This window comes from Anoplolepis gracilipes, chromosome 1, assembly GCF_047496725.1.
Source record: "Anoplolepis gracilipes chromosome 1, ASM4749672v1, whole genome shotgun sequence".
NCBI lineage: Eukaryota > Metazoa > Arthropoda > Insecta > Hymenoptera > Formicidae > Anoplolepis > Anoplolepis gracilipes.
In genome coordinates, this window is record NC_132970.1 from 19,410,485 (window position 1) to 19,426,044 (window position 15,560).

The following is a 15,560-nucleotide window of genomic DNA, read 5'->3' on the forward strand; positions in this document are numbered from 1 at the left end:
CAACGAAAATCGGGTGATTCGCAGCGTAAGAAATAACAAAATATATGAATAAGCGTCGTGCGAGTCATTTGCAATTTAATTCTTCATACATTATTTATCATTCTTAATGATCATCGCCGTTTCTCTTGAGCTTTTGAAAGATAATCTATTTTCACGATTCGACACATACTGCAAGTTTGAAAATAAATAAATAAAATGAATTAATTTATTTTCAAATTTCTATTCTTGTTGGGAAATTAAAGAAATATATTCACCTTATTATATAAAACTTTATTATAACTTTTTAAATAAATTCCCACTCATTATTAATTTTTATAATAATAATAATATTATTATTATTATTACGGTAAATATGTATAATATATCACATCTCACCGATATTTTTGTCACAATTTTATGATTTTTCGCTTGCAAATTTAAAAAAATGAATTATTTAATAGAAAAAAACTTTGAGAGGCTAACTTTACATTTTAATAAGCTCAATCCATGATTTTTAATTAACCTAATCCCTAAATTTTCGTTTGCACATTTGTAGAAAGACTTACTTAAAAAAAAAACTTTAGAACGCTGACTTTACATTCAAATGAGTTTACATTTTATCGTAATAAGCTAATCTATATATTTTCATTTGCATATATTTTCATTTATATAGTTTGAGTTTTCGTATATATATTTTTTTGTTAAACTTTTTATATTTGCTTTTTCTATGCAATCGTTTTCATTTTTCGATTAATATACTTCATATTTGTAAGAGTTACACAAGATTAATGGTCATTACATAAAATTAGCAAAGAAATATAAATTGTGATTCCCATGTCTCTGCAAGTTTCGTTTTATAAATCGTTTGCGAAAAGATTTCTGACAAAATTTGACCTCGATTAAATATGAAGTTAGTTTAAAATTTTTTCTAAATAACTTGTTTTTCTACAAATATGCAAACAAAAATTCTAACTGTATGCAAATGTGTAAACAAAACTCTGTTGATTAAGTTGATTAAAAATTGCTTTTATTAAAATTGGGAGGTTATCATGAAGTTGGCCTTCCCAAAAGTTTTTTTTGAATAACTTTTTTATTAATAAAATGTATGTACAAACGAAAAAAGTGTATTTATGTGCAATCAAATCTTCAGTTTTTTTTCTAATATTGGGAGGTTAATTTCACGTGCCTACTATATTAGACTGTTTTCATGTAATTGTGATAGAGGCGTGGCGAAACGCTTTTGTACAGCATAGTATCCAGCTGATACTATGCTGTACAAGCAATTAAGCAAGGTACCTGTATAAAAAGAACCACGTAGGTTTTAAACTAGATGAATACAATAGAATAAGCTCCGCCTCTACCACTAGCAACCTAACTACCTGGTGTACTTAACGGTCAAAAATCACCTTATTCGTCAGAAATTACGAGTTAGATTAGATTAAGTTAAAGTTTTTTTAACTCGAGGTGCAGTAGGAGGGATGTAAATCTTTCCCCCGCCCACGCATTCAATAATAATATTAATATTAATAATTTGTAATGCTAATATTAAAATAAACGTACTTTAGAAATATTTATTTTTTCCTCTAAAAATATTTTTTCAGCGGAATGAAAAGAAATAAAAAAATAATAAGCTATGTACATGTATGAACATATTTTGTTTATCGCATATTTAAAGTTATCAAAAAAATAACGAGAGATAATACGAGAAATAAGTGAAACTAATTATTAACAAAATATCCAAAACTGTATAGTATTAATCCTAAACCAATCCCTTGATTTTTGCAGGAAATTACTTAATACAACTTTTCCTAGAACATATATAAGCTGAAAAAAAATCATTAAGGTGTAATCTATTATGTATATTTATGTATATTTTATTATATTATAACAGTGTTATCCTAAATATTATTAAATTTATCTTTTAAAAGAGATGTCATTATGTATTCATAATTCTTATTACACTCATTCTAGGCATGTATTAAAGAAAAATATTAAAAATGTCTTGGCAATATTGATCCTTATAGAAAATACATGGTCTGTCCTAAAAGTTTCCTTTCATTAAAATTTACATTCTAATTTAATAATAATTCTAATTTAATAATTTCTTTTTTATTTACTTCTTTTTCTTACTCTTCTTATCGAAAGCCTAAAGGCTTGTTTCACCTATTTTTTTATTTATAATATAATTAGAAATACATCTCTTCTGATGCAATATATTCTTTTCAACGGTCATATAATTTTTTGAAAATCTGATACTCTTCTTTTGAAATGCTCACAATAACTTCGGTTGAAATTCCGACTCACAGGAGTATTCTCGTGCGAAAGTTTCTCTTCAAAATCAAGTCCATGTCCTTGATAAACTTGCATATTCATCAGAGTTGGCATCGTGTGACTATTTTCTGTTTCTTAAACTTGTAAATGAAAATGAAGCTGAAAGGAAAGCGATTTAATAATTTCAGACATTCAGACTTTAATAAAAGTTTGAAAACTTTTGGGACGGACCGCGTATTCACGTGCAACGATTGACAAAAAAATCAATAATTATTTTGCACTAGGGATCGCTAAAAATTCACAATTGATAATTAACCGAAACTTGTCAGTGATACTTTTCAGTGATTGGCATTGCGAGAGTAAACGAAACCCGTGATTTTCATGTCTCTGCAACTCTCGTTTTATAAATCGTTCGTGCGTGCAAACAATTTGCATACGTTAAATTTCATGACGCTTTAGCAAATCGTTTTATTTATGTATTCAACATGACTACGTTGGTGAGACGCACCATCGAGAATTATAGTTGAATGACGATCGCCCAGTACAATAATAAGTTAACCAATATCATCACTTCCAACAACAGCATTACTATCATTACGATACCTACCTAATGAATGAGCTAAGATGACTTTCACCTTCCAAAGCATGCATCGTCGCATCGGTATTTGATATATATATATATATATATATGTATGAAGATCGGAGCACGTAAGCGTTTGAGAGCAATTTTGAGAGATAATAGCATCCAGTTAATTGGAACCTTGCGTGCTGATTGAATATATCGATGAAGAGATCGTGATTATCCTAAGAAATTTGTTGCGCGAAATTGGCTACAGACATACGTCAGAATATCAAGAAAATTGAAAATTCTTTGTAAAAGATGTCATAAAAAAAAAATTCATTATTTTCTTAAACATTAAAAAATGCAAAAAGAATTAAATTAGATCGGTATCTCACAAACCCGAATATACACAAGAAAAATAAAAAAAGAAACAAGCATTGTTCACAAAATATTGAATGAGTATTATATTAATAATACTCATTATTAATAATACTCCTTAGTATATAAATATATTATTTTTTACTAATAATATAATAAAAATACATTGAAATAATAATATAATAACTTTTCGTTCCAAAGATTTTTATCGTAACGCACGACAGCATCATAATTTTCATTTGGAAAAAGAGTTTAAGTTCACGCACTGTACGATAAGCCGGATCGTTAAATATCGCCTGTATGTGTAAGGGCACATATAGGCGCAGTATTAATTTATTTTATGCGCGCTCGCGCGCGCCTGCACCGGCTCACGCACACGCGACCGCGCACGTTTCCTGATCATACAGTATAAATGCCAGGTTGACGACCCTTTAATAACTCCGTGCGTTCTCGCTTCGCGATCGGATATGGATCTCGTATAGGCCAATTAGGAGACGTTTAGTAATGAGGATGTTGATGAGATTCCGATGGATCAGCCGACGATGGATCGACTGATATTCGACGAAGATAAGTCATATAGCCGGAAATAGCATTGTAAAGGAATTCGCATTGCGCGCGGCATTGCTTCCGGAAGAGAAATGCGATGCATAATTGGTTATTAACAGATTATCGATGAAAGATCTAAAGCTTACGGTGCAGAAATAAAAATAAAAAAGATTATACTTCTCCGTTTTGATCGCTTAGATATGTTGTAGAAAAAATTATTTAACGTAATTCCTCGCAAAAATCAAATGGAAGACGGTATTAGAAGACACAACAATTTAAATTTGACAATTTTAAGGCTTTTCCTTAAATATTATAAACTAATATTAGTAAAAATAATGCTTGTATACGCTGTAGTAATCTGTTTGTCATCTTTTAACTAGGAAAAGTTTCTGTTTACATTATTTAAAGGATATGGCAATGCTATATTAATCATAGATGTTTTAATAATGGAAATTTTCAATAATCGGTTTCACCTATTTCTCGCAGTTCGTAAACAGTTTTCAACGACGACAAACAAAATTTGTTTATACGTGTAGTTTATTATTTTCCCTCATTTCTTCTCATTTCGGTGAATAAACATTTTTCTATATGTAAAAAATATTTTTATTACAATTTATTAATAAATATTATTATATATTTATTAATATTGTATTATATTTATTATTATTACATTTGTTAGTATTATTTACATTTATCGAATTTGAGAGAACAGACTATATTCTTATTCGTATTTTCACTCTAAAAAAAGTTTTAACCCAACCCAACTTATATTTCTAACATCATTTAAGAACGCGTAATGTAACCCCAGGGTTAGAGTTACAGTATTTTTAGGATGTAGGAGGAAAGACAAAGCTGCTTTCCTGCCTACACGTAAAAACCATACAGACTTTTAAGATAAAAAATAACAAATTATGGTGTACACAAATTTTACTATGAAACTTAACTTACTATTTATTTTTATATAAATATCTTATATTCATTATATAATTTAACCAATGTTAATTTCCACTTGATTTTTGCAGGAAATTACTCAGAACAACCTTCCCGGCATATTAAGTGGCGATAAAATTAAAATATAATTTTTTATGCATATTTAGCAAAAATTTATCAAGTAATACTTGCGTCCAATCAGCGTTTATTATGTGTAAAAGGGTTAAACAATTTTTTTATATAAATATAACGCTTATTATTTTTGTTAATAAAATGTTACTCTGACTTTAATCGCTAAATACATAGTATGCAACGTAACGACGCATAAACTGCATTTCAAGCGTAAGCAAAGTAAACGCATGGACATCTTAAATATTCCACGTAAACGACGGACCTTGACGTGACGTACATTATCAAATACGGCATCACACTTGAAATGTTAACTTTAGCAGCTACTCGACACGCTTGCTTATAATTTCAGTCTAAAGGAATAGTTAATAACCAATATCACGTTCTACAGATTTATTTTGCTTCTTGCGTATTAAACTTTTATCAAGAATGCATATACAACGCAAGAGAGCACAAAAAGATGAACAAGAAGAAATAACCGTGTATAAAAGACGTACAAAAATAGGTAAACTTAAAACGAAACTGATGGAGGAAAAAAGCGAAATTAATCGCTACAAAAGGTACATATTTATTCACAGACAATGTCACTTATATGAAATTATTGTTGCGGCATTTAATTCTGTTTTCATTTCGAATCTTGATATTCCGTCTAGATAATAAACGTCGACGTGATGAAATAGAGGAACATACATGACGTAGCATATTGGCTCGCACACGAGCGTAAATAACGCGAGACCACTCTTATCTCGCCGGCTCGTTCTGTACAATGTGGAACACGTTATCAGCCAGTCCGCTGCAGAATGTTGCACTTTTATCGCAAAACGGGGAGATTTGCGAAAAAGCGAGACTGATGGGAATGGGAGGGGGGGAGAGAGAGAGAGAGAGAGAGAGAGAGAGAGAGAGAGAGAGAGAGAGAAAAGAAGAATGTGGAAGTATGACAGATCCGAATTAAGATCGATTACCGCGCGACGCACGTTACCGCGAGCGCGTCGGCACGAGTAATTTATCAACGGATGCGTGTTTACGCGCGGTCGTCGCGACGCGTACATTTCGCATTTACTATGTGTCATCGTATTTACCGCGTATTTACTACATTGTAAGCCGACGGTAACTGTATACTTCCGCCCCGCATCGCCGCCAGTAATCCGCGTTCGACATTCGTTATTCGTGGCGTGTGAGTTTTATTCACGAGAATCGGCGCGCATTTAACGAGAGAAATTCTCGTGCACCTATGATCGACACGACTTACGATGCGAACAATCGATTATATAAGTTATTTTTTGCAAAAATAATTCATCTACTTTTTCATGTTAATTTGTCAACGTTTATGGATGAAATATACAAATCACTTTGTTTCATAAAATTGTTAATATGTATAAATTTGTAAAAGATATTTGTAAAAGAAACACACATTTAAATTAACTTTTTAACTAATAATTTTTAAATAATAATTTTAAGTAAAATAAATATTTGTATAAGAAATTTATATTGTAATTAAATATATATATATATATATATATATATATATATATATATATATATGTGTGTGTTTGTGTGTGTGTGTGTGTGTGTGTGTGTGTGCGTGTGTGTGTGTGTATGTGTGTTGTAACTGTCTTCATAATTTGTACAGATCTCTCGAGTTGAGATCGATGATCGCAAAAATCGCAGGTGTGTTTAATGTTAAAGTATTTTTTGTTTATTCAGTGAATAAATTCATCACGGTTGCGATATTCTCAAGGTAAAATAATTTTAGCGATAAGTAATATAAATGATAAACAACTTTAATACACGTATCTTTTTGTTGTTTTTAAATTTTGATTTTATTTATATTAATATTCATTAATTGCTTCTTCTTAAGCCCTGTTATATTTTATTGAACTTTATCATAAATATAAAAAAATACATTAAACATATTACTATATATCATATTTAATACATTAATTATAATTGATACGTTAATATAAAAGAAATTCATTGATATACAGTATATTTATATAACTATCAGTTTCTATTATTAAATATCTATAAAAATCTATTATCTTTATTTGTATATAATCAATATTTAAAAAAAAATTATAAACTGTATTGAAAGCATCATCTTTGATTTGCAAAAATAAATTCAGCAACTACAGTGTTTTTGAATAAATAATCATGCGAAATATTAGAAATATGTTTCTTGTTTTGGAAAATTTCAAATCTCTTTGCAAGTTTAGAGCGTATTCTTTTCGCGAAAATTGATTGCGGCAACGGTGAAATCACAAGAAAATCGCGTTCGATCCCTGGAATTTCAATCGAACGTCCACTTATGCACACATATGCGCAATTATCTGCGTACATAAGCGGCCTGCAGATATATCCAGAATAGATCAAGACGAGAGTTGAGATTAGGTACGTATCACAGTAGGTATGCCGCGAATTCGAGGTGTGGCACTAGTCGCTTCTATTCCCTCGCCTCTCCCGAGGGAAACCTACTCCTCCTCATGGGTCCTCATTGACTGCCCACTCGAGGAGAGTAGTATTGTGAGGCAATTAGAGTCGCGTACATAGATTCATCGACGTCGCACACGCTACTGTCTCCATTCCTGACATTCTCGGCGCTCTTTCTTCAACTAACGCGACCAAGCGACTGGTCACAAAATCTCAACAATAAGTGAAAAAGTAAACCCTTACATTTGTAATATATAAGATAATTTTAATTCAATTTTATTACAAATTTAATTAATCTAATTAATGCGGTAATATTATCAATGTAAAAGTTATATTTTGTTGAACTTTATCACAAATAAAAAAAACATTGCTTGATAAAAAAAATACATTAAATATATTTGATGAGTGATTGAATTATATACAATATTATCTAATTCTGAAGTACATTATTTAAAAAAAAAAGTAAGCATGACAAGATATCTTTTCTATGAGGAAACGAACGGAAGCTAATGCGAAGTAATAATTGCATAATAAAGGAAATCGAAATTACCTGATTCCGAGGACGGCGCGTGTATCACGATATGCACATTGTCATTTGCATTCATTTAAGCGTCAATGCTTTTTGCAAGTGGCCTTTGCGCGCACTACCGGCAAAGAGAGTACAAAGTCGCTTATTATACACGAAGTAGTACCAGATATTAATTTATTAATTGGCATAACTCTACGTGTTGACAATTTTTCCTCCGCAAAATATATTTTCACGTTACATCAATTGCGTTGTTATATCGCTTATACAACTCACGACGATGCAAATGAGGAATAAAGAAATTGCGGCGCAATGGTCGAAAAAATATAGGGCCAACAAAAAGGAAAGTTACACAAAGAAATACGGAGGGACATCTTCAGAAAACATGTTCTCACGGCCATGCACAGCAAATGTACATTTCGACTAATGTAGTGGCAATGAATCATCATTTATGAAATATCGTTCGATACAATATATTCTTTGTTATATTTTATAACAAACAATACAGTAATATATAATAAAATTAACATCTTTAAACAAATTTTAGAGAAGATTTTTGATAACATTGTTACAAGGAGTTGTCAAAATAATAAAGTTGTATGGAAAGAACTTAATAAAAAGAGAATATATATTTTGACAAAGGTATTGTTAGGCGAAAACTATTCACAATAAAAATTTAAAGAAAAATATATTATAAAGATAATTATAAAAGAATTTTTTCCTTATTTAAGTTTAATTTGATTTATTACGATAAAACCCCCTTTTGCAAATTATATAGTCAATTTGCAATAAAATATGCGATGCGACGTCTTGAAAATCGCGTATACGATTTTCATCCGAATGTGGAAAAATAGAATATATGTATATGCACGTCAATAACGTGAAATTCATCGGTAAAAGTTTTCGTGGTATATTGAAAGTGAAAACGCATTTTCATATACGCAATGAGTGCACTTTATAAAACGCACATGTCCGCGTCCGGGAAATCCTATAACGAGGCTCGTATTACGAGCGCCCTTTCATGTTGTATCCGTCAATAGATGTGAGTGTGCGTATGTGTGTACACATCTCTGATGGTAGTGTACGAAAGATGCAAACGAAAAATGTGAAATGTCGAGAGAGGAAAAGCAGGACGTACTCATATTACAAGGGAGAGCTACAGAGCGCTTCAGAAGCAATTGGCAACGTCGTATAATAACGAAAACATTTCTTATTAAGAAAAAAATACCGTTCCTTTTACCAGTTAACGAGACTATTCTCTGAAATAAAGAATGTAAAAAAAGATTAATTAATTAATTTGATAATATAAAAATTAAAAAATTTTTCTCACAATTTTTAGAAATTATTATTAATTGGAAATGTTTTTGTATGTTTAATATATATGTATATATTTTACATTTACATGTTTAAATATTTTTATGATTATTTTTATAATTATATAAAATATTAAAAAATATTTGACTTTATACAGTATATGATTACAGTATTACAGTATATTGACTATATACAGTATTAAAATATTTGTGACTTTAATTTTTAAAAATATCTTATTATACGTAGAAGTCTGATACTAAAGGTACAAGCGTTGTTGTATGATCTGTATATCTTCGGGCAACCTCGAAGTCACGGACAAGTATTGTTACATGGAAGAGAGAGTAGCCGTGCAGGCATTATTGTCTTCCATTCACAGTCGGAGCTTGGTAAAAATGTCAATGAAATGGCCGGTATAACTTTGAATTTGAAAGATATGCCGTATTCGGCCATCTTTGACTTTGTTGTATTATATTTACACGTACACTTTCTTTTTGGCTTAAACATTTTAGTCATAAATATACACTGATCTAACGATGAATTTTATACTACGATTCACGCCTTTTGTTTGCAAAAATTTATACGCACCTCAAAATTGGAATAATTTTCAAACATACCGGCCATTTTATTCGTTTGCCAAACTCCGGCCAGTAAACCTTCAAAGTTGTTCGCATAAATCTCACGTGTAATCAATGCCTACATCTTTATTATCGGACCGCCTTCGTACATGTAAATAATATATAAATTGTCATTGTTAATTTTTTTCATATTATAATCTTTTTTAAAAATATTATGTTGATAATTTTCATCTGCCTCTTATTAGTCCTAAAACATTTAAATCATATTTTTTACATGAAAACTATATCAATCTCTTTATTTAGCCAAAATATTTATTTAAGTCAAGAAATATTTAAACTTAACTTTTACCAAATTATTTGAATTCATTAGCTGACAATTTTTTAAAAATAAAATAATATGTAATTAACGATTGAGAACAATTTAATAATGACTGCGACTTATGTTCATTTTACACGCGCATCATTTATTTCCTTACGTCATAAACTATTATATTTAATAAATCCTAAAATTAATAAAAAGAGTTGTCTACCAATGTACAAAATATAACTATATATAAATGAATATAACATATCATTTAAAAAGAAAATATACATCATTTTTCACATATTATTTTAAGAATAATACACAAAAGCAATTCAAAATAAGCCTATTTATATTTCAAAACCAATTAAGTAACAATATAAAATATTAAAAATTTATATCTAATAAATAAATAAATTATATTTCGCATTTTTGCATAAATAGAAAAATTATGCTTATTAATGTTTATTTAAATTAATTATGTTTATTTAAATTGGTTTCAATGGATAAATCATGCTTGATAAACATGACTTATCTAAAAATTTATTTGTGTACATATGTAACAGGCGCATCATAATTTCCTGTTTACAGAAAAAAAACAAAAATTGTTTAATTATCAAAAATCAAGTTTTTTTATTAAAATAGATTTACTATTCAACAAAATTAAACTTTTTTTGACACCTGAGAATATATGAAACCTATCACTTCTTATAGATTTTTTATGCTGAAAAAAATTCATCCGCAAAAATCCGAAAAATGCAAAGAATGATTGGTTTTATGCTATGTCAAAAATCTTGTCAGTTATTTTGAAAAGTATTATAACTATTCTTAAAGCGCAGTTAGACATATACCATGTAAAAGGAATTTCACTGGCACAAAGAAAACATTCTGTTATTATATTTTCTTTTTCTCAATGAGTTAACAATTTCTTTGTCAATCTTTGGATATTCTTGTTTTGTCGAAAAATAAATTTGTTAAAAAAATTGTTTTCAACTTATATATTTTAAAAAATAATACAAATATTATGTATAAAATACATTTAACAAGTAAAAATTCCAGTTTAACTGACACATCGAAATAGAAACTAAATAACGTTCTCACGAGAAATCATAATCGCATGAAACTTTATATTTAATGCAAAAACAATTAATCCAAACGAAAATCAAAATCTGTGAGAAAGTAATGTTGCGTTATGTAAATCTTAAATTAAATGTAAAAAAGGTCCAGCATTCATTGCACCAGGATCATGATAGAAGTAAGTGCTAAGTCGCATCCGGTACTGAAAATAGCGGCATTGTATTTTTCGTAGACCGGCTTGAAAAGCATATAAAAGTATGTTCCCTAAATTCTGTATACGTGTACCTGAGTCCCTAAAGTTGGGTCCATTGGTAAAACCGGCGCAATTATAGCCAGCTGTAACGTTTCCTGGGGTTCTTTCCTTTCAACCGAATCAGGTAGCAAGACAGAACGTACGAGTATACTCTATGTACATACATGTATCATACGGACGTTGGTTGCGCGTCTAGAATTCAACACGATCTGGAAGATATATCTTCCTATCTCATTACGATTGCCTGCCCTAATGTTCCGCAGGAACCATACTGGTTATAAAAACGAGAGAAAAACTACTCACGCACATCTTGAAATTCTCAAATAAAAATCTACCATAAGTATCTCTAGATTTTACACTGAATATATACATACATTTGTGGTGAGAATATTTGACGTCTATTATGACGGTTTTTTGGTGTTATTAAAAAATATTCATAAAGTAGTTTAAAAATATTTATTAATATTTTGACTTATAAATTCTTAGAAGTTGTTCTAATTCAAACAATTAGTAAAATACATTTATACTTCAAAATAGAAAAACAGGTTAACTATAACAGTAGTTAAGATCCAAGAAAATACAAGAAAAAAAATTATAATCAGTAGAAAATAAGAGAATAGCCAATACAGATACCTAACCATATACTAAACATGTTAAAAAATAATATAAGAAATGAAGTATGAAATATTTTACTTTTTAATAAAAATCGATAGAATGTTCAACAACCCTAACAATTTCATGTTTTATATATAAATGACAAATAGATAAATTGTTTTTGAAAATATTAAGAAAAGACCAATTTTTCCAAGGGAAAAATGCAAGTAAACGAAAATTAAAAAGTAACGCTGTCCCACATTTTTCCTATATTTCAAGCCATTAATTAAACAAAAAAACTTTGTTACAAAACTGACAATGAGAATAAAAATAGTAACAGAAAAATGAGATAATACATGGCGAATAAAAAAAAATTTGAAAAGGTTTTCGACCGGCTCATCAAGTTTTGATAATATTAATGAACACTAGAGAAATGATCTACGCATTCACAAAATTATCAAAGCGTAGAGTTTTAAGCTTTTTATCTCTCTCATGTCAATACTCTTCAATGAATATTATACAAAAAGTATAATATAACCGATGAAATTCTAATTTCAGCGTTAGTTTGCGTGCTGCAATTCCAATATGGGTCTATCGATTTATCTCACGATTATAAACAATATTGGCATTTGCTAATTCAATGGTTGCAATTAAATCACTCAAATAATGCCTGCCGCTGCAAATCACGCAACGCTATCACATCCCTTCCACCACTTACGCCAGATTATAGTTCGATATCCGGCAGTCCCTCAACAACGGCTTGGCATATATCACCGGCAAAATTTGCCCACCGACAATTGCCCTCCCCTTTCTCCTACTCCCCCTCCCCTCCCCCTCCGGCCCTCCTCCTCATCATCGTTCCCACCATCGGACCGTGACGAATGTATGTACATCATCTCGCGGCCGCAATCTCGTACCCGTCGATTCATTAATTAATCGCTGGACACACATACAAAGACCGCGTGTTCGCGCACGGTGGCAATTACCGGCGCATTGTCGCGCATAAATCATTAGCAAACGCGTCGCTTCCATAATTCGGTTAATTTGCAGTGTTTTTGCCGACGTTGGGCGTCATGTAACGCGCCGCGATGTCCTCCACCACGCGCTTTCTCTTATCTTAATTATCTTGTTTAGGCCAGCCGTAATTTGCATTACAATGATACGATTGATGGACGTCACGCAAAATTTCAACGAGATGGTTTGGTGTATTAATAATATCAACTGGAAGAGTTAATTTGGATATTTAAATAATTTATGTATGCAAATGTAATGTAGTAAACGATTATGTTAGAGACAAGTTAAACTAATAAATTACTTTGATTTTGTCAAAACTTCTTTAGTTATAATAACGTTTCGTGATTTTGAATAATAAATTTACTATTATAGCAATTTATTTATGACATCTTTCCTTTATATATTTCAACGGAAATAATTCATATCTTTTTATCCTACTCTCTTCTTTCGCATGTAAAATAATAATAATTAAAATTAATAATTAACCAACTAATAATCAATGCAAAATTATTTATGTTAATTTGATGTTCAATGCGTAAATTTTTTAAAACTGATTTCAACTTTTATATATGTGTATAATGCCACTAATTAATAAATACATTTAATAAATATTATAATTATTTTTATTGTTATTAAATACATTCCAAACAAGGAAGTTGCTGAATTACATTTGCCGCGTAATTAAATCGTGCAAATGATAAAATCGATATCTTATCAGAAACGATATATAAGCTCCTACAGTTTAGAGTAACTAAATTCGTTGCTTTCGTTATTTGATATTCAACAGAACTACATTTGAACAAATACGTTTATTGTTAATAATTAATTAATATATTATCTATTCAATGGATATTTTTAAAAAACTGTTATTAACGTCGTCAAGTAGATATCATTTTAACGAAAAATTAAATTCTGAAAAATTAGTTTGAGTCATATGATAAATGAAAAAATGCAAAAATGCAACAAACATTGGAAACGTGTGTTCAATTGTTATAATAAATCAAAGAAATTTCGAGAAAATGCAGTCTTTCATGTCAATCTTTCAGAGAAATGATTTCGTATTTATAGATTCGTTTTTTATTTTCTGACCGTACACTTTTGATAACACCTGGATTAAATTTTGTACGTATGTTTATCGATAATCTAAAGATAAAACTACACGATGGTAATGAATACAGGCGCTTCAAGTCATCAATCTTTCATTTTTATTAATATAAACCATTCGGCAAATATAGTTAATATACTATAAATTGTCTGACTTAACTGTCAAGATAAGTTTTTTTAAGACTCATTTTCAAATTTACATGCAAATTTAAATACCATGAGATGACTGGATAATAATTATACTATCATCCAGTCGTATAAATACTAATAATAAAATTGATGTATAATAAAAACTACGCTCTTTATCATGTAACTACGTAAAAGAAAAAAATTTGTTACAAAATATGCGAAAAACAAACCAACGTGTAGCATTATTTATACCGATGAAAACATCGAATAATAACAAATACATATATTGAGAAACAAAAATCTACGAGAAATTAAATCTATCAGATCTACTGGAAACAAATATTGCGAAGATCTTGTACAATTACAACTACATTTTTCAATTATAATATGTATATTTGACTAAAGATTGCTGTAAAAAATTCTGAAAATTACACACACTCTCTCTCTCTCTCTTTCTCTTTCTATTTTTTAACAGATTAATGTTATTACAACCCCAATTACAATAATACAATTATAAACTATGTAAATTTTTTTGACTTGTACGATAAACATACTTTTCATTTTACTTTTCATAAATAAGTTACTAAACAAACAAGATTTTCTTATTTTTCAAGAATAAATATTGTGCACATATAGTTTCTAAATTACTTCTAAGTTTTTCTAGTATTTTCGTTACATTCCATACACGCGCTCGTGCGAGAGAACGTAATCTCGAAGAATGATTACTCCCACTCCTACACATAACGAATATTCGGTCATGACTATCAGCTTATCGCGAGGCGTGTGAGTCAGTCATTAATAAAGGGTAACCATGCACACCGTGAAAAGTGTAGATTCGAGGGTTCGTATCGATCAAATAATAACCATCGGTCGCCACGTATGAAGATGTAAAACGAGAAATTTCAATTGTTAACTATCGTGATGGTAATTTTCATTAAATTTTAAATAACTTATAAAATAACTTTATACAAATAAAATAGTAAAGCACTACTTTTTTTAATTGCATAAAAATTGTATAGAAAAATTGTATAAACTCTATAATATATTATATTTTTGAAAAATTACGCAAGGAATTGTATGTCGGTTTATAATTGTCCAGCGATATACGCTATTAAACAATATTAAAACTGATAGCGTCAACAATGTAGATTGAAATTAAAGCGATAAAACGAATTTCGTTTGTTCGAAACCTGAAATTTACGACAAAATTCCGTATCCTTTGAAATACGTGTCTATCTCTGTAACGTTGTAACTCTCGCTGTATAGGATATCCTCTTTAACGTAAATGTAAACGTACCTGGTGATCAACAAACTCGCGTCGCGTTCAAAAAACAACTGAGATATTAGAAAGCAAGACTATAGAATAAATAAATTGCAATGTATGTGATAATAGATACGATGCTGATCAAGTCCGGAAAAATGACTATTTTTAACGAGCGAGGTTGAGCATA

General features: G+C 29.7%; 1 protein-coding gene across 4 annotated transcripts in view; it reads right to left on the reverse strand.

Annotated features, from left to right (window-relative positions):
* The window catches only part of LOC140666086 (protein abrupt), a 121,934-nt gene that overhangs the window by 100,347 nt on the left and 6,027 nt on the right, over positions 1-15,560 (reverse strand). The window contains exon 2 of one of the 4 annotated variants that reach the window (XM_072892873.1): positions 7,773-7,866. The exons of the other annotated variants lie outside the window; for them this stretch is intronic. The gene's annotated coding sequence lies outside the window, so the exon portion shown is untranslated. The remainder of the gene's footprint in view (positions 1-7,772; positions 7,867-15,560) is intronic. 4 annotated transcript variants of the gene reach the window in all.